Below are 22,073 nucleotides of genomic sequence, written 5' to 3'. Positions count from 1 at the left end.
ATTACATATTTACTGAAATCTCAAAATTTTAGCGAAACTAGTTGAAATTTTAACTAATGAAATTTCCTTAGAATTCAAATGCAAGATTTAGACACAGTGAAATTTCTCTCTTAATTTATCTTATTTTTTCTATTGAAACAAAAAATTATTTCAAGGGCTATTGAAATTATATGAAAAACTAAACTTAAAACAACATTTTATTTGACCATATATTCAAGTTGAAATTATCTTTCTTTGAATAATAAATCATATTTAATTAATTTATGAATTACATTGATATTAACCGTATGTGTTTAACACACATATTTACAAATATGTTTAATACATATTTATACTACAACTATTGCACCTCATAAACAAACTGCAATAAACAGTGGCTAGGAAGCTGTTTATCTTGCATCCAGACGGCGGTATGATTCTTCAAAATCAGTCGAATAAACATGCTGAAAGTCCAGACCTGCGGTTCGATTCTTTCCCTCCCTCTTTCCCTTCCTCTTCTGAGAGTCTTCAAATGACTCACGAGTCATGACTGAAAGACCGAAAATTTGAAAGTCTGAAAAGTGAAAAGTACTCTGATTTTTTGAATGACCATGGACCATGACAGATTGTATAATACAATATTATAATATACTATACTCCGTAGTCTCTGCACCTTGCAAAGTCCTAAAAGTGAGAAGTACACTTTGATTTTGAATGACCATGGTCCATGACAGATTGACAGTCTGTACAATATAATATTATAATGTATATTATATTCTTTACATTATATTATATTATATTATATTCAAAACTCCTTGTAGGGCCATGACAGTTTGTATTATAATATTATAATGTATACAATACTGTGTGGAGTACTAGAGTGTGTACTACTTGTATGCTTTAGCCTTTAGAAAAGTCAGAAACCATGATCGGCATGATGCTATCTGTCTACTGTTTATATTATTAATTTATTGCTACTCATTATTATAAATTAAATTATTAATATATTAATATCTATTCATTCTATTGTGTAATCTCTAGACATCTCTAGAACATGCTCCATTTAATATTAATTATATTATTAATTTTTTATTAGCAACTAGGGCCATTATCAATTAAATTATTATTTTATTAATATCTACTGTATAGTAGAATGAACCTGCTGTGTAAGCCCTACACATCTCTAGAATATGTTTCATTTGATATTAATTAAATTATTACTTTATTGTTATCTACTAGCACCATTACCAATTAAATTATTAATTTATTAGTATCTTGTTTTTTACTGTAATCCCTAAATATTCCTAGAATATGCTCCATTTAATATTAATTTATTATTATCCATTACAAATTTAATTATTAATTTAATAGTATCAACTTTAATCCTTAAGAATCCTAGACATCCCTAGCATATGCTTCATTTAATATTATTAATTTATTATTATACATTACTAATTAAATTTCCATCAATGAAAACATCACTTGGAAACTTAGGAGTTTGTTTTCATATCTTTACGTTTTTTTAATTGTGAATTTGTGATTATAGTGTACTAAATTACTGAATGTTCTATAACAATAATGGCTTCATAGAGGTCATCATTGCTACATACAAGTAAATTTGCAAATGGAGTATTGGATGATAACGCTCCTCTTTGGGCTTATGTTACTAAATTAGGGGAACTGTGCGAGGGAGATGTAAACTCCAGTTTTCAGTGCAACTACTGCCAACAGTCTTACAAGGTTCATATTCTAGAGTAAGAGCCATTTATTGAAAATTTCAAGGTAGGAATAAGAGCATGTCCTAAGGTTTCTATGGAGTATCTTGCTGAGATGCAGAGATTGGAAAGCGAAGCAAAAAATAGAAAAAATCCTAAGCAACTGTCATTGCCTTATCCAGCTCTGCCACCATTTCTTGGTCAATCTAATTCCCCAGATTCATCTTTGTTTAAAAGGAAAAAACATCTGGAAATTCTCCATTGGAGAAGGCATTTCAAATGGAGGCAAGGGACCATTTGAAATGCTCGATTGCATGGATATTTTACGCTGATGGTCTACCCTTTCACTTTGCTAGAAATCTATATTATGTGGAAGCATTCAGTTATGCCGCCACCAATAACATTGTTGGTTTTGTTCCTCCAGGATATAATGCTTAGAGAATAACTCTTTTACAAAAGGAGGCACACATTGAGAGGAAGTTGAAATCAGTTAGCGGGACTTGCAAAGAAAAAGGGGTGGGCATTGTGTCTAGTGGGTGGATTGATCCATAAAAAATTTTGTTGATTAATTTCATGGCTAAAACACGAGGGGATCCAGTTTTCTTGAAGGTAGTTGATGTAACCAAAGAATACAAGGATAAACATTACATTGCCCAGTTGATGTTGGATGTTGCAAGAGATGTTGGGTAAAAAAATGTGTTCCATATTATTACTAATAATGCACTTGTGATGAAAGTTGCGGGATCAATTGTGGAGTCTAATTATCCACATATTTTTTGGACTCCATGTGTGGTGCATACACTTAATCTTGCTCTAAATAATATTTGTGCTGCAATAAATACCGAACAAAATGAAATTGCTTATCGAGAGTGTAGTTGGATCATTGATGTGGCAGAGGATGCTTCATTCATTTGCACTTCAATCACAAATAACTCCATGAGATTAGCAATAGTTAATGAGTATGTTCCACTCAAATTGCTTGCTATAGCTAATACTAGGTTTGCTTTGGTAGTAGTTATGCTCAAAAGGATGAAACTAATAAGGAGAAGCCTCTAAGCAATGGTCTTTAGTGATGGGTGGGGTTCATATAGAGAAGATGATATTGGGAAAGCTATGCATGTGAAGGAAATAATTTTAAATGATGTTTGGTAGGATAAGTTGATTATATTTTATCTTTCACCAATCCTTTCTATGATATACTTTGAGCAATTGATATTGATAAACCTATTTTGCACTTGGTATATGAAATGTGGGACATAATGGAAGAAGTGAGGAAGGCAATACATTAACATGAAGGCTTGATGGCAAGGGATTCATCATCCTTTTACGAGGTGGTGTATAACATATTAGTTGCTCGATGGACAAAAAATAGTATCCCACCTCATTGCTTGGCTCATTCTTCGACTCCGAGGTAATCTTTCTATTTTTTTTTAAGTTCCAAAAATTATATATTTATATGCTTATTACTATCATTTCTAACAAACCTATGTAAATTTTTATAGGTTTTACAGCCAACGATGGCTTACAAAGGGTACAACTCGTGTTGCTCCACATGTAGATGTCAACGGAATAGGAAACAGCAAAGCAAAAGATTTCTTTCTTTACTTCAGCCCACATTTATTTCCTTATATTTCAATTCAATATTTTGTATAGTTAGCATATATTTAGTTTACATGAATTGGGCTTGACAGATTATAGTTTACTTGTATAGGGCTAGAATCATGCTAGACCTTATTTAATTTCCATGTATAGCATTCTTGTAAAGTCTATATATAACACACAGAACTCAAGGCCAATTCATTCGGCCATTCACAAAATATTTGACATGGTATCAGAGCTAGCCGACTGCTAGGTTTTTTTCCCCTTCAATTTTTTGTCTTCTCGGTTTCGTGGCTATTGGGGTTTTGTTTTCTCTTCTGAAATTTTTTCTCTGTTCTTTCGGTACTTCTGTGGCTGCATGGCTGTCGGCACAGCAGGTTTCTGGGTTACCATTTATTCCTCCAGTTTATGTCCTTGTGATTCTCGGCAAGCAGGCAACAGTTTTCTGTTGCTGTTTATGACTTTCGGCAAGTAGGCACAACAAGTTTCTGGTTTGCCACTTATTTCTCTAGTTTCTGTTGTTGTTTGTGACTCAGCAAGCAGGCTTGCGACTTTCGGCAAGCAGGCACATCAGGTTTCTGGTTTGCCACTTATTTCTCCAGTTTCTATTTCTGTTTGCGACTCTTGGCAAGCAGGCAACAACTTTCTGTAGCTGTTTCTGGCACTTATCTTCTTCTCGTCACAGCAGGTTTTTTGGTTCAAGAATTAATTTTTTTAGTGCAGGGAAGTTGTTCTTGGTTTTTCTTTGTACCAGCGTAGTTTATTTTGGGCTTCTAGATTTTCTGGTGGTCTGTTTCTTTCGGCACAAACTGTTTTTTTGGGGCTTCTCAATTTTCTCCATTATTTAGCATGGACTCCACACCTATGTGCGCCAAATTTACGGGCAACAATTATTCTACGTGAGCTTTTCAGTTTGAACTTTTCCTGAAGGGAAAAGATCTTTGGGGTCATATTGATGGCACAGATTGTGCACCCAATCCTGATATATCCAAGGAGTCCGCATCTTGTCCTTCATGGGCTGTGCTTGATGCTCGGATTATGTCTTGGCTTCTTGGCTCGGTTGAGCCACATGTTGTCCCCAACTTGCAACCTTATCGCACCGCTCAATCCATGTGGACTTATTTAAAAACAGTATATCATCAAGATAACGGTTCCCGTTGTTTTCAGTTAGAGCATGCGATTGTCATGTTTCAACATGACAATCGTTCCATCCAAGACTATTATTCGAGGTTTCTGACTCTTTGGAATGAATATTTTGATCTGGTTACTGCAGATGTTCTTGTGGCTTCTCTTCCCATTATTCAATGTCTTCACGAGACTAGTCATTGTGATCAGTTTCTTATGAAACTCCACCTTGAGTATGAATCTGTTCGCTTGTCTTTGCTAAATCGCTCTCCTATTCCTTCTCTGGATGTTTGTTTCGGTGAGTTACTTCGTGAAGAACAACGGCTTAGTACTCAAGTTACTTTGGCACAATCTCATGGTAGTTCCGGGTCTGTCCTTGTGGCTCATGCTACTTAACGACGTTGACTGCCTGCGTATTCTAGCACTTTGCAGTGTCTCTGCTGCAAAGAATTTGGACATATCGTTGCCAAGAAATTCTGCTCTTATTGCAAGAAGAAGGGTCACATTATCAGAGAAGGTCGTATCCGCCCTTAGAATCGTCAGGCCCAGGCATTCCAGACTTCTGTTAGTGTACCCCCCCACAGTGACGTTTGTGGCTTCTGACTCTTCTTCAGGTGACTTCTCGGTTCCTGCACCTCCTATGGAGAATTACTACACACCCAAAATGGTGCAACAAATGCTAATTTCGGCATTATCAGCAATGGGGCTCCAAAGTAATAATTCTACAAATATTTGGTATGTGGACTCAGGTGCCTCGAATCACATGAAGAATAATCCCACTACCTTGTGTCATGTTCGGCCCTATGCTAGTCAATCTGCTATTCAGACTGCCAATGGCAGTTCTTTGCCAATAGCTACTGTTGGAGATGCCTCTTCTAAGTTCACTAATGTGTTTCTTGCTCCTTAACTTTCCACGAATCTTATTTTTGTTGGTCAATTAGTTGATAACAATTGTGCACCTAATTTTTCAGGTAATGGTTGTGTTGTGCAGGACCAGGTAACAAGGGAGCCGATTGCGAAGGGACGTAAAGTGGGGCGCTTGTTTCCACTACTTTTGCCTGTTCCAGCACGTTCTCCAGTTTCTTCTATTAAGTCTTTTGCTTGTAAAAATGTTTCAGATCTTAGTATGCTGTGGCATCGTCCTTTAGGCCATCCCAATACTCAGATCTTATCTCATGTATTGAACTCTAGTTTATTTGGTAATAAAGAACATTCTTATTTATCTCTTGAGTGTGCCTCTTGCAAACTTGGTAAAAGCAAAACTCTTCCCTTCCCTTTGCATGCTAGTAGAGCTTCTCAGTGTTTTGGGCTTATCCATAGTGATGTTTGGGGACCTTCCCCCGGTTAGTTCACATAACAACAACAACAACAAAACCAAGCCTTAGTCCCACTAAGTGGGGTCGGCTATATGAATCCTTTTCCGCCAATTTATGCGATCATGGACCATTTCTTTTGATAGATTCAAGGATATTAAATCCTTACTCACTATCTCCTCCCAAGTTATTTTAGGTCTACCCCTACCCCTTCTACTGCCCCCCACCGTAACTAAGTCACTTTTCCTCACAAGTGCACTATAAGGCCTACGTTGCAAGTGTCCATACCATCTGAGTCGTCCCTCCCTTATCTTATCTTCTATAGGAGCTACACCTAACTTACCACGAATATGTTCATTCCTTAATTTATCTTTCAATTTTATACCACTCATCCATCTAAGCATCCTCATCTCGGCAACTTTTACTTTTTGGATATTATGTTTCTTCGTCGCCCAACATTCCGATCCATATAGCATAGCTAGTCTTATAGCTGTCTTATAAAACTTCCCTTTCAATTTTAAAGGTATTCTACGATCACATAGCACACTTGAAGCACTTCTCCATTTTACCCAACCTGCTTTAACTCTATGCATTACATCATCTTCAATTTCTCCTTCAGCTTGCATAATAGATCCAAGGTATCGAAATCTACAAGTGCTATTTATTTCTTCATCATCAAGATTAACTTTGTCTCCAATATTCCTCCTATCATTACTAAAATTACATTTCATATATTCTGTTTTATTTTTACTTATCCTAAAGCCTCTAGATTCCAAAGCTTCTCTCCATAATTCTAACTCAGCCTTTACTCCGTCCCTAGTTTCGTCAATTAATACAATATCATTTGCAAACAACATACACCATGGAACCTCCTTTTGAATACTCCTAGTCAATTGGACCATCGCTAAAGCAAAAAGATAAGCACTCAAAGCAGATCCTTGACATACACCTATGGTAATTGGAAATTCTCTAGTTTCTCCATCTATAGTCCTTACACTAGTCATTACTCCATCGTACATATCCTTAATGACATCGGTATACCAACAACATATACCCTTTTTTTCTAAAACCCACCATAGAACTTCCCTAGGTATCCTATCATATGCTTTCTCAAGGTCAATAAATATCATATGCAAGTCCCTCTTCTTTTCCCTAAACTTTTCCATTAATCTTCTTAAAAGATAAATAGCTTCTGTGGTAGATCTCCCAAGCATAAAACCAAATTGATTTTCTGAGATCTTCGTTTCTAACCTTAATCTTTGTTCAACTACTCTTTCCCATAGTTTCATCGTATGACTCATAAGTTTAATTCCATGATAGTTATTACAATTTTGAATATCTCCTTTATTTTTGTATATAGGTATTAAAGTGCTTTTCCTCCATTCATCTGACATTTTCTTAGTTTTTACAATTGTATTAAATAAATTAGTTAACCATATACTTCTGTTATCACCTAAGCAATTCCAAACTTCAATTGGGATGTTATCTGGTTCCATAGCTTTCCTATTTTTCATCTTTTTTAGTGTAAACTTAACTTCGTTAACTCTAATTTTGCGAATAAATCTTATATTTTTAGTCTTTTCCTCATTTGACAACTCTAAGTTTAAGCCTTCTATTTGGTTTTCGTTAAACAACTTACTAAAGTAACTTCGCCATCTTTCTTTAATATCTTCGTCCTTAACCAAGACAATATCATCCTCACATTTTATGCATTTTACATTTCCTAAGTCCTTGCTCTTCCCCCGATTAGTTCACATGAAAAATTTAAATACTATGTAACTTTCATTGATGATCATAGCAGATTTACTTGGGTCTACTTTCTTCGCTCTAAATCTGAGGTTTTTCGTACTTTCACTAAGTTTTTAGGGTATGTTGACAATTAATTTTCTGCTTCCATTAAGACATTGCACAAATTCTGGTGGTGAATGTGTCTATTGAGTTTTAGGCATTTTTGGCTTCTAAAGGCATCATTCATCAACATTCATGTCCTGCTACTTCCCAACAGAATGGAGTAGCCAAACGGAAAAATCATCATCTCCTAGATGTGGTTCGTACTCTCTTGCTGGAATCCTCTGTTCCATCCTTGTTATGGGTTGAGGCTATGAAAACTACTACTTACTTGATTAATCGTTTACCTTCTCAAGTCCTACTCATGGAGTCTCCCTATTTCCGTTTATTTGCTAAGCAACCTAGTTACGATAACCTCCGTACCTTTGGTTGTGTATGTTTTGTTCACTTACCTCCTCATGAGCAACATAAATTATCTGCTCAATCTATTCGATGTGCATTCTTGGGATACAATGTGTGTCAAAAGGGATTTGTTTACTATGATTCTACATTACATCGTACATGCATTTCACGGAATGTTATTTTCTTTGAAAATCAACATTTTTTTCCTATGTCCTCTGTACCCTCCTCTCCTACTGTGATTCTCCCCTCCTTTAAGGAGCAGTTCTTGGATCCTCATCCAGTCAGTTCTCGTTTTAAACTAATCATTTGTGTATATGCAACACCCTCGCCCATAGTCTCTTTCGGTAGCTCATCCGATATCAGATCCTACCACACTCCAGATTCAGTTAGTTGCAGCACCTCTAGAGCCTTTGGTACGTCGCTCTTGTCGAGTGCCTATACCCCCCGACGGGTATGGGTTCCCCTCTTCAAGTTCTGGTAACTCTGTTTCAGCTCTTACTGCTGCATTGTCCAATTTAGATATTCCCACTTCCTACTCACACGTAGCCAAGCATGATTGTTGGCGACAAGCTATGCAGGAAGAAAGTGCCGCCGTAAAGGCCAATCACACCTGGGACATTGAGTCTTGTCCTCCCACCATTGTTTCTCTAGGTTGTAAATGGGTTTACTTAGTCAAGGTCCAATCTGATGGAAGTCTGGATTGTTACAAAGCTCGCCTTGTTGCACTTGGGAATAATCAGGAATATGGTGTCAATTATGAAGAGACCTTTGCTCTTGTGGCTAAGATGACTACTGTTCGTATGATTCTGGCCATTGCTGCTTCCAGTGAGTGGCCACTACATCAGATGGATGTCAAGAATGCTTTTCTTGAAGGGGATCTTAAAGAGTGTATTTATATGAAGCCACCCCCGAGATTGTTTCCCTCTCCGACTTCACATGTGTGTAAGCTTCATCGCTCTCTTTATGGTCTCAAACAAGCTCCAAGGGCCTAGTTTGATAAATTCCGCACCACTTTATTACAATTTTCATTCAAGCAGAGCAAGTATAACACTTCATTGTTTCTTCGGAAATCAGACATGGGTATTGTTGTTCTTTTGGTTTATGTTGATGATATGGTGATTACTGGTTCCGATTATGCTATACTTGCTCAGCTCAAGACTCATCTCTCAAATATTTTCTTGGTCTTGAGGTGAATCATAGCCCCTCGGGTATTTCACTCAATCAACATAAGTATGCTAGTGACTTGGTGGCCACAGCTGGCCTTCAAAAGGGTACTTTTGTTGATACTCCCATGGAATTAAATGTCAAGCTTCGCAAAGAGGAGGGTGATTTACTTGTTGATCCCAGCTTATACCGGAAGTTGGTGGGTAGTCTTGTCTATCTCACCATTACTAGACAAAACATTTCTTTTGTTGTACAACAAGTCAGCTAGTTTCTTCAAACTCCTCGTCATCTTCATTTGGCTGTTGTACGTAGGATCATACGCTATGTTCAGGGCACTTCTTCCTGTGGTTTATTCTTCCCTACGGGCAATTCTACTCACCTTACTGCTTATAGCGATGCTGATTGGGCTGGTTGTGCGGATACACGTTGCGCTATCACTAGTTGGTGTGCGTTCTTAGGTTATGCATTGATCTCTTGGAAAAGTAAGAAGCAAGATAGAGTTTCTAAGTCATCGATGGAATCTGACGACCGGGCGATGTCTTTTTCTTGTTCTAAAATTATTTGGCTTCAAATCTTGCTTGCTAACTAGATTTTTCTGAGACCGATCCTACACCTCTACATGCCGATAATACGAGTGCTATCCAGATCACGGCCAATCCTGTCTATCATGAGCGCACAAAGGATATTGAAGTTGATTGTCACTCTATCCGTGAAGAATTTGAAGCTCGTTTTATCACTCTTCCACACATTTCCACTAAATTACAAATTGCGGATATCTTCACCAAGGCTCTCACTTGTCATCGACATTGCTTCCTAAGTAGCAAATTGATATGCTTGTTGATCAACCTGCATCAATTTGATGGGGGCTGTCGACGGAACAGCAAATAGCAAAGCAAAAGAATTCTTTACTTACTTCAGCCCACATTTATTTCCTTATATTTCAATTCATTATTTTGTACAACATATTTAGTTTACATGTATAGGGCTTGACAGATTATAGTTTACTTGTATAGGGCTAGAATCATGCTAGACCTTTTTTACTTTCCATGTATAGCATTCTTGTAAAGTCTATATATAATATACAGAACTCAAGGCCAATTCATTCGGCCATTCACAAAATATTTGACAGTAGATGGTGAAATTTCTTAAGAAAGGAACAAATGTATTTGAAGATTTTCTCCTGAAAGCAAATGTGGAATTTTCCAGATTTTCTGGTTTCACGGATGTGTTTGGTAGTCCTAAATCCATAAAAGATAGACACACTTTGGAACCAAACCATTGGTGATATGTCCATGGTGCATAAACCCGCTTGCTTCAATCAACAACCTTCAAGCTTCTACGACAACCTTGCTCATCCTCTTGTTGTGAGGGGAATTGGAGTACTTATTCTTTTATCCACTCATTTAAGAGGAACAATATGGTGGAAAAATGTGTCGAAGATTTGGTAAATTTGCATACTAATCTTTGACTTTTATCAAGAAAAAATGAAGAATACAATAAAGGACCAAACAAGTTATGGGATATTGGGGGAGATACTTGGGATGAGCCATTTGGAGGTGTTGAGGTGCTTGAGATTGCAAGTCTTTCCCTTGATGAACCAAAGATGGAACCGGTATTTTTCAAAAATGGTGATGGTGAAAATGATGATGCATAGTTGATGGATGCTTTATGACTTATTATGTTTATTAGATTTGTCATAGTAATGGATGTATTATGACTTTTTTTTGTATTTTGCTTGGAAGCTTTGGAGGCTTGGACGAATTTTTGATTGTTGATAAATGATGAATGTTTCTTTGAGTTCTTTAATGATTATGCAATTCATAATTGAGCATGAATGATGCCTACTACTTCAATATTTTTTCATCTATAAGGAAAAGCATGCCTATATATATATATATTTATCTTTATTAACTAACATATCCCATTCTTATCATATCCTTGTTTTTTGTAAAATTGTCATATCACCGTATCTGTATTGTGTCGTACCCATATCCTATATCAGTATCAGTGCTTCCTAGGCGAGGGGAGTTCATCTTTGATCTTGGTCAAGAAGAATGTTGTTCATAACAAAGGGGTAAAGTTATCGGGAGAGGCTATATTGTGCATCTTTGATGGGTTTTTGGTTTTTTGGTAGAATGGAGAGGGGTTTTTGGAGCTTTCACAAGGGAATTACAAACTATTGGTTATCAATCAAGTGGATGAAGAGGGATAGTTATTGGAGTTAGGGTTGGGTTGGAAACATAGGAGATTTTCGGTGTTCATTCCTGGTGGCGCAAAAGGCAATGGATGGTGGAGCTTTGCAAGTGTTTTCCCTAACCTAGAGGAGTTAAGGGAAGATTTTGGTGTAGTTCCAAATGGTCATCCATGTTTCAGATCGTGGAGGCAGGTCATGTTGTAAGGGAACAAAGGTGGAGGCGAGGGTTGTGATTTCCAAGCCTTCTTTAGAGATCAAGGTGTGATGGTCAAAATGGAAGAGAGCTGCAATAGTTTGGTTCAAACAAACAAGGTTGAGCTTTCAAAGTCAGCAGTCACCGCTAATCAGCTAGAACTGTCTAAGAAGGTAGCAAGGTTTCAGATGGAAAATGCTGGACTTTCGAAGACTACAATCATCGCCAATAGTCGAAATTGCCTGAGAAGGTAGCTAGGGGTTCAACAGAGGATCTGCTCTTCTGAGAGGTTGCTAAGGGTGCACTCAGGGGGGAGGATGAGAAGAGACATGGGCCGGGAGTTATGTTTCTAGTTTTGGACTTGGCTCTACTATTTGATAAGGGTATTTCATTTTTATATAAACTGGGCCATTTATTTTAGCAAGCCCAAGAAATAGGTTAACCTAAGTTCGGCTCTAATGAGAGGTCTAAGGGAGGTTCTCAATCCTTGGGCCCTATTCAGAAGGAAAATGACAAAAGCTAAGACAATGGACAGGAAAATGGGAGATCAGGTATGCCATTGCTGGATTTCAAGAACGAAAAGGACCAAACTTCAGTCCTTAGAGCTCAGGAAATGAGCTACAAGAAGGAGGAGGTTAGACTTCAAGCCCAGTTTCCAGCACTCCAAACTTCAAATCAGGTTGATCAAACTCCGGAACATACTCAGAATATTTAACAGCACAAAGCCAGAACAAGACTATGGTATTAAAAATGTAACTAGTCTGGAAGCATGGTATTAAATAACGGCGGTGACGTAGCATAACGGCTGTTATGTGACGGAAAATGAGGTCTCCGATACCGTTAAAGACCGCTACTGTGGGTTTTACACTAACTTTATGGTCCGTAATGACCGTTACACCACATTACAGCTGCCGACACCTTATCTCCTCGAATTTGATTCATTTTTTGTGATTCTCTTCACGTGTTGCTGCTTCTTCCCCTCTCGTCACCTTCGTCCAGCTTAGTTCTACGGATCTGAAGCTTCAAAACCGCCAAATCAGCTTTGATCTGTTCTTTGAAGCTGTAATCTGCAGGTCGGCTGAGTCGACTCTCCATTCTATGGAGATTTTCACAATTTCTCAGCAAAATTGCTGTTATTTGGGAAAGTTTAGAGTAGATCTACAAGGAAATCGAGAAATCAAGAAAAAATTTGAAGAATTGGAGGCTTGCAGCTGAAACACACTGCATTAGGTAGGTTTGGCCACTGTCGGGACTCGGGTATGTGTTCTTCCACACTCCCGTCTTCCTTCTTTTTTTGTTTTTATTATTTCTTTTAATTTGAAGCAGCCGAGGCTACTCCAGCACAACTACAGTTCTACACTGCTACTAGCCTACTAAATTATTAATTTATTTTATTTTACACTTTTAAGCTTATACTTATTACTTAATTAATTTTATTTTATTTTATGTACATAAAATTGTAAATAATTAATTTTATATGTAAAACTTATTAATCAATATAACAAATTAGTATACAGTATAGAATCTATAGATCTACATATTTATTCTTTAATATTAGATTTAGATTGTAAGAGCACTTAGTTTGTAATTACTAAATTACTAATAACATCTGATTTTCATATTTTATTTTATGCATGTAACAACTAACAATGTAGGTAATAAATTATGTAAGTAAAAAATTATTAATTAATATAAAATTTTCTGCAAATTATAAATCTAAATATTTATTTATTTAAATACCTTGATAATTAATAATTTAATATTAGATCTACAATTTATAATATATTCTAATTTCAACACAATTAGTCAAGTGACTCAAGTACACTACCTTTTAGATAATTAAATTGTAAGATCTACAATTCTATATTTATTTTGTTCAATTGTAAATTACTACATTGTAACATAAATAATTGTATTATATATGTATCAACTAAAATTTATATAATTAAGTTATCAGTTAATAACTTAATACTTAATAGTTAGCAACTTAAAGTATTAAATTTAATCCATCATTTATGTCATATTGTTATGTAATTAGCTAATTATGCACCATTTTATTCTTAATTTTTTGTGTAAGGACCATAACTTTTTATTTTTACTTATGTGTAGAAATCATCTAATCAAGCATTGAGATGCTGCATGATAAAAAAAAGGAATTGAAGAGCTACCTAGTGAACACATTGGTTGGCATTTTGCTACTCCAATGGAAGGTAGTAGACATGTTGTGTTATGTAAATTATGTGGAAGACAATTAAAGGAGGAATTACACGATTGAAACAAGACTTGGCACATAAAAAAGGCAGGTGCGGTTAGAGAAGAACTGATGAAACATCTACAACAATATGCAGACAAGAAGAAAGATAAACAAAAAAGGCAAGAGGAACTGGGAGCTCAAATTAGAGGAAATTTTGAAAATTTGAGCGATGAAGATGATTTAAATGAGGAAATAATGAGATTTGCTCGACAAGAAAGCATACAAGCACAACAAGAATGGGAAGAGAGGCAAAGATTTAGGGCAAGAACTGGTGGAGGTGATAATTTTTACGAACACCATGGTGGCTCTAGCAGTGGCAATACCAGTGGTTTTGATAGAGCTCAGTCAAGAGTTCAAGAAGTTGAAGGTAGTGAGCGGGAATGGGTTAACTCTGATTCCCTTGAAGCTAGATTAAGGACGATGGATCCTACTCTAGAAAGAAGAAGGAAGTGCCAAGCAACCAAAAATAAATACCAAAATTCTAAAGTGTTTAGGGAGTAAATTAGGAAAAGCAGTGAGAAAATTCCTAATTTACAATTGAATTCTAGCGAATGTAGCTAACTCTCCATTTATGCAGTTGATGCTTGATGTTACTATAGAGGTTGGAAAAGGAGTGAAGGGCTCATCACTATATGAGTTCTCTGAAATATATTTGGAGCATGAGGATCAAGAAATAAAAAATTATATATCTTCTCTTGCTGACATTTGGTAGGAGAGGGGAGCAATCATTATATGTGATGGTTGGTCAGGGCCCACAAAAAAACACATAACAAACTTTTTAGTTTATTGCAATAGAGGCAACTATCTTCGACAAGTCAGTTGATGCCTTTGATGTACCAAGCCAAACAACTGAATATTATTTCAGGTAATTTTCTAATTTTAATTATCTATGTAAACAGTTTTACAAATTTTTAGATTTAGAGTCACTGGATGACTCGTATATTTTTAATTAAGTAGTTGTCATTATTCAAAATATAATTTCATTATAGATTAATAGACGAGGTGGTGAAAGAAATTGGAGAGGAAAATGTTGTGCAAGTGGTGACTAATAATAAAGCTGCAATGAAGGCAGGAGGAAAATTATTAATGCAAAAGAGGCCCAATCTCTATTGGATAGCATGTACAGCTTATTGCGTATACCTTAATCTTGAAGACATTGGTAAGAAAAGTAATGTCAAGAAGGTCTTTGAAGATGCAAAAACAATAACCTCTTTTATTTACAACCATACATGGACAGTGCATTTCATGAAGAAATATACAAATAATAGAAAATTGTTTCGTCCTGCCATCACTTGGTTTGCCACCAACTTTCACCAACTTTATTGCCTTGGAGACCATTGTTAGGCATAAACAAGCACGAAATATGTTCACATCTGATGCTTAGAAAAACCAAGGTTTGGGATGGCAAAATCCGGCACCCAGCATATGATGCCAATAAAATTATCTTAGGAAAAGAGTTTTGAGAAAAGGCCTCAGATAAAATTAAAGTACATGAACCCTTAGTGAAAGTTCTTAAATTGGTTGACAGTGATGAAAAACCAACCATGGGCTTCATACATGAGGCGATTGATAGGGCGAAGTTGGCCATTCAGAAAGATTGCCGGTTCTACAAAGATTACTAGAACATTATTGATAACCGGTGGAGTTTTCAGCTGCATCAAGGCTTGCACGCAGCTAGTAAGTGTAAATAAAACACAATTTCTTATTGTTGTAACATTTAAAATATGCATAGTTGCATGTTTATAAATTTAATTTTAGGATATTTTTTGAACCCCCAATCTCTTCATGGTGCCCCACCCTTCCTTGAAGTTTCTAGAGAAGTCATGGACATGGTTAAATAAGTGATTACCAAGCTGGTACCCCATATAGATACTCAAATTCGGGCTATTAATCAAGTATTGATTCAATTGAATAATGAATTGTTTTAGTATTCTGTAATACTTTCTATAATATATGTTTAATTAACTAATTACTCTCATACTTTTTTAGTTGTTGCTATATCGAGATAGGAAAAAGACATTTGGAACGCCATTGGCTCAAAGGCCAGTGAAACAAACAAATCCTAGTAAATAATGGATGAATGGATCTATTTTGTCATTTTTATGTTCAAATTTGACTTTTCAAAAATACACTTATTGACATATGTTTTTCTTCAATTATTCATGCAGCCGAATGGTGGATTCATTATGACATGTGTGCTCTTGAGCTCCAAAGAATAGAAATCAGAATTCTTAGCCAAACCACATCAGCTTCGAATTGTAAGCATAATTGTAGCACCTTTAACCTTATCCATACGAAAACAAGAAATAGACTAAAGTACATGAGACTAAAAAAAACTTGTTTACGTACATTACAACATGAGGTTAAAGTTAAGACATACAAAAGCCAACAGGAAATCGAAGACAGTTTCAACCCTATCAATTTGGACTATATTTTCGAAGAAGATGATCTTTTGAGTCCAGGGTTAGAGCATAGAGAGCCACCATTACTGGACGTTCAGGACAACTCAAACTAGCTAGATGAAGAGGTTGGTAGTATTGCAGAAGGAGGTGATCAACCACCAATCAACGTGCATGATTCAAGTTCAAATCCTAATGTACACAAAGTAATCATAATCTTGGTTTAAGCCCACCAAATAATGATAATGGTAGTAGTGACCCTAGGGCTAGGGCTAGGGGTGATGGTGGTGGTGATAGCAATGGTGCAGAATATGATTATGGGTATGACACAGGGGCATCATTTGTATCCTCCTAGTCGTTATGGACTACATGATATACCTGAAAATTATGACTTGGGTATTCCTTTAGAGTATCAATCTTCACAACCTAGAAGGAGGAGTGCTACTAGCGGTGGCCCTAATGGAAGATGGTACACAAACTAGAAGAAGTCACAAATGCCGAGATCGTGATTCTATTGAAGATTCACATGGTGTGGTTTGTAATTTTGGAGACTTTGGTTTAAATGATTTATCATCACAATCATATGGATCTCATGATAGAAATTATCAGAAAGCATATACCCCACCTCAACGCTATGATCCACATCATGCGAATCATCCTTATCCTAGTGGAACAGGGTATAGTGAGTCTTCTTTTACACACTACCCAGAGCTAGCCCCAGACAGTGATGATATTAGTTAGCTTGATTGTGGTGGCAGCTGTTACTAGATAAGATTCAAGAACAACATCGGTTCATTTCTGATTCTAGCAAAGAAATTGGGGTTTTATTATATATCCAACCACCACCATTGGAAGGCTTGGAGGAAGTTTCTATTTTTGATAACTATGGGTTAGTGAACAAGTTACAGCCTAAAGATGGAATTTTGCCTACACTTGTGGTGGAGATACCTTAGAAGGAGTTAGAAGCTCAAAATATTTTGGACAAAATGGATTTAAAGTTGAGTGACACTGGAGGAAATGAAGTGCATATGGATGGTATTAAAAGTCAAAAGATAAAAGGGACATAGGGAATTAGCGAATTTAAAGAGCTCAGTAAACTATGATGGAAAGGGTTGAAAAGGGAGTTCCTCAGTTAATATGCTTTAGTTTTATTTTGTGAGCTTTGTTTTCTTTGTTTTCTCGCTTTTTTATTTTTTCCTTTATTTGGTGGACTCCATCTCCCTGCATGTCGTACCTTTTCTCCTCTTTACCTAGCATATCTTCTTGTGTTATCAAAAAATAAATGTGTTTATAATCAGCTGTAAAATTGAATAACTAAAGAACAAAATAATTTTGTAAAATATTATCTAAGTACCCATGAAAAGGTTAAGAAAGTTATGACAATTTTAATATAAACTTAATAAATAAACAGTACTGGTATACCCAAAAACCGAAATTTAAACCCAAAAATGATTTTTGAAAAAAGTAGAAAAGCTGGAACTGAAACCAAAAACCAAAAAAACTGAACCAAAGCTCAATTTGGTCCAGTTTTGGTGCATTTTCAAGTTTTTCAGTAAATTATTTGCACCCCTATTCAAGCATATAATCCCCAAAAGGCTTCCAAGGATAGAAAGGCATCTTCTACTCAAGAGAAGGGAGGTACAGGCAGTGGGCTAGCTGGCTTCTTCTCCTGCCAGAATGGTGAAAAAGACTCCTGTGGAAGATAATAAGTGTGGACTGGTGGAAGAACCCGCACACAGCGGAAGATTCCTGTTGAAGGGCATGGTGAGAATCCAGGATTGGGTTCTGGTCAAAGGAGATTCGTTCATCTGGGGGTAGTAAGGATGTAAAGGGATGTAATGAGGTTGAAGTTGAAGATATAAAAGTTTATAAGCATTGATCAGAGGCATGGGAAAGATGAGGTAAGAAGGGATTACTTGTTAGTAATAGTTTGGATTCAAACCAGCCGGGGAATAAATTTTTCAGAAAGAGATTCTGCAGGAAAATTTTTTTTTGAAGAATCTCAATATGGGACAGTAAGTTTGCCTGTGATAGTGGATTATTGTTGGATGTCTTGAACAATCAATTTGGTCATGCCTCCTCCTTCACTGGAAGGTTTGGAGGCTGTTTCTATATTTTGGGTAATGATTTATTGGGTTGTAACAGGTTTCTCCCTACCCCTAAGGAGGAGTTTAATGCACAGGATCTAGAAGCCCAATATTTATTGGATAAGATGAAATTGGGCTTGTTTGATTGTGAGGGCAATGAAGTTCATTTGACTGGTGCTGAAAGAAAAATGAAGAGAAAGCCAGAGGGAATTGGATAATTTACAAAGTTCTATCAATTATGATGGGAAGGAATTGAAGACATGGTTTCTTATTTAGTGTTTGTTAGGTTTAGATTTTATTTTATTTTCTGTATGTTGTATAGTCAGAGATGGAGGCAAGAGGAAGAAAAGAAGAGAAGAAAAGAAGAACAAAAGAGGAAGGAGGAGGCAGCAACTCCTGGAGAGTTACGCTCAGCTCCACGTCTGTCCTTTTATATATTAATAATAAAAAACTTGAAAGACCAAAATACCCTTACACCACATGGTTACTAGAAAAGCCTATCTCTTCCAACACTCCTCCTCTGGAGGAGTATAGACGTCACCTGACCCCAGCTTGTTACAACCACTAGACAAGGCAAGCATAAACAAAGCCTTCGTGAAAACATTGCCTAACTCATCCACTGATTTCACAAATGTTCTTACTACCTCCTACAACACGGCATCCTCACAAAATAGCATTCAACATCAATGTGCTTTGTCTTCTCATGAAACACTGGGTTGCCAGTGAAATATATGCCAGCTTGATCATCACAAAACACATCCATGGGCTTCTTAACCAATAATCTCATCTCTGACATAGGAGATTTCAACCATATAGCTCACTCACCGTATGAACTATAGCTTGGTATTCTGTTTCAGCACTAGATATAGCTACAGTAGTTTGTTTCTTGCTATGACAGGTACCAAGATTACCTACCACAAGTGCACAGTATCCAGTAATAGACCTTCGATCACCAACTAAGCCAGCCCAATCTGCATCAGAGTATCCCATGATCTCACAGTTTCTATTACATCTATATATCAAACCTCTACTAAGAAAGATTTTGAGATACCTTAGAATCCTACAAATAGCATCCTAGTGTGGCTGTTTGGGGTTGTCCATAAACTGACTCACCAGCCCCACAGCAAAGGATATGTACCATCTAGTGACAGTTAGGAAGATCAACTTGCCAACCAGCTGCTTATATCGACATTTATCTTCAAATGTCCAATCCAATGTCCCTATACAACTTGACATCTTGAGAACCATAGGAGTATCAATCAGTTTAGCTCCCACCAACTAGTCTCACTTAGCAAGTCCAAAGTGTATTTTCCCAAAGATAGAATCAACCCTTTGTTACGTCATACAATCTTAATAGCAAAACACTAACACAAAGCACCCATGTCCTTGATTTGAAATTTTTCTTGAAGCCATTGCTTGACATCCGCAATTCCACTTTGATCACTGCCAGTGATGATGACACTATCAACATAAACTACTAGAAGCACCACACCTGTCTCGTTTAGGCGAACAAATTCAGAATGATCAGAGTAACACTAAATTAAACCAAATATAAAGATCCCCTCACTAAATTTGTCAAACCAGGCTCGAGGAGATTGCTTAAGACCATAAATGGCCTTATGCAACCTACATACCTTCCCATCCACTCCCTGAGCAACATACCCAGGAGATCAATTGGTATAGGGGTCAATCAAAATTAACAGCCAACAAGATCAATGCATGAACAGAATTTAGTCTAGCAAGAGGAGAGAAGGCAACAAAATAATCAATGCCAGTTATAGCCTCAACTCTCTTGTAGCTTAAAGGATCTCTTAATGCTACTGTAGGAGTAAAAATGGCTTCAGCTCAGGTGCAAGTAGAGTAAACTTGTTCAACTTTACTGCAAGTTTAGATATAGGGGTTCTTGAATTCATTTTTCGAAAGATCCATGGTTGGAGAATTATGTTCTATCCACATCTTATCCTCATCTATTTCAACTGAGCTCAAGGCAAAACAGTATGATCTCTTTCTTCGTGGATGATTCGGTAGCCCTCAGGTTTCTTCGAACTTTCATTTCAAAAAAATCTAAATGATAAAGAGTTGTAAGAACTATCCTCCTTGTTGTCTTTATTGAACAATTGTCATCTTTCTTCAGTTAGGGATACTTAGTCTTGGGCTTTGGATCATTCGGAGGTATATTCTTATAAACCCCCCCTTTTTTTTTACCAGTTTTTTACCCATTTGAACTTTAATTTGCCTTTATATTCATGTTAGTCTTGAGCTTTGGATCATTCGGAGGTATATTCTTGTAAACCATTTTTTTTTTTTAAAGTTTTTTACCCATTCCAACTTTATTTTTCCTTTATATTCATGAAAAGCTAAAGCTCCCCTAAAGATTTAAATATTTTATTTTGCTGATTGTGCTTAATAAAATCAGCACAAATATCTGTTGCAAATGAAGAGAACTTTGAAGGCCTAACCTCCAGATGTTGGTTTGCTTTGCTGTTTGAATTCAGAATGAACATATCATTTGTTCTTACACTATAATTTTTCTTGGAGCATCTAGAGTAAATTATTTGGCATGTTGAGAAAAGCGTGGGTTTGTCCAGCATCGGTGGAAGAAATTTTGGCTATTTCTTCTAAGGACTTTGGAAGAAGGAAGGATAGGGCTGTTCTTTGGAAATGCATTATATTTGCAGTGCTATGAGGATTATGGTTGGAGCATAATGAATGGATTTCTCAGGGTAAAAATTGAATTGGCAACTGGTTTGGGAAAAGATTCAATACTTGGCCTCTTTATGGTGCGTTGGCTTTGGATGCTTTAAAGGAGCTAGGTTTCCAAAAACTCAACAAGACTGAAGGAATTTTTTGCATTGACATTTCATAGTATTTATTTGTTTTTTCAGTTCCTTTTATCTAGATTTTCCCAAAATTTTGATGGGAGATGTCTTAACTATTTGTAAAGTCTTTCTTATTAATGAACGCTTTTCATTTGCTATCCAAAAAAATAAATAAAAAATGATATAGGGAGGATCAAAGTTCACTTGCATAGTAAAATGCAGTCACCCTAGTCAAATACAGATCTTGTTTGTTTCTTTGCCTGCAGAAATTAAAACAAACATTAACTCTTTTCTTTTATGCCTTAACAGTTATGACAGTGGACTGCTTTATTTGAACTGAAAGGGGAAAATAAAGGAGCCATAAAGATAAGAGTCATTGCAGGCAATGAAAGTCGCAGGACAAAGTAAAAAATTCTATCTTTGTTAGGCTCACGGTAAAGGTCATAAATGGAAAAAAAAAAAAAAAACTCTGTTTGTGAGCAAGAATGAGAGCAAGCAATATAGGAGACAATTTCTTCCCGCAGTTGATACTGGTGAATCAGAGTAAACTTTTATCTTTTTGGAAGCAATGTCATAACTTACTGTTTGAAAGGGACTCCAGACCACATGGGTAAATACATAGAACCGTTCCTTCCTTTCGATTTGGTAAAAAAATCTAGTAGTCTATTAGTACACAATACAAGTTTATAAAAAGTCAATAACTGAGTTTACAAACAAGCATGATAGTGTTATGCGCTTTACTTCCATTTTTAAAATTATATAATTTTTTGAGTTAGAAGTAAAAGCTAGATCATTAAGAAAGCCTTAACGTTCTAAGGCTATCAAATAAGAGAATTCTCTCATTCAGTTTTGCTCACCCAACTCAAAGCTAGTAAGTTCAGCAAGCTTGTCAGAGTAACAAGTTTGTTTGTTGTAAGTCAATATTCACTGGGCTTGAACTCCACTTGAAAGTAAGATGGTAAACTCAAGCTCGACAACACCTAAGAATAGAAAAAGAAATCATCTATCAGAGCATCACAAAGTGCCTGGGAATAGAAGATCA

The 22,073-nt window shown here is 36.3% G+C and overlaps 1 protein-coding gene across 5 annotated transcripts in view; it reads right to left on the bottom strand.

Moving 5' to 3' along the window:
- Positions 1-22,073, bottom strand: part of LOC131153260 (uncharacterized) — a 115,115-nt gene that overhangs the window by 23,778 nt on the left and 69,264 nt on the right. The window lies entirely within an intron of this gene.

Source organism: Malania oleifera, chromosome 4 (assembly GCF_029873635.1).
Source record: "Malania oleifera isolate guangnan ecotype guangnan chromosome 4, ASM2987363v1, whole genome shotgun sequence".
Lineage (NCBI taxonomy): Eukaryota > Viridiplantae > Streptophyta > Magnoliopsida > Santalales > Ximeniaceae > Malania > Malania oleifera.
The sequence above is the reverse complement of the archived record's forward strand: the minus strand, read 5'-3'. Positions and strand labels throughout refer to the sequence as shown.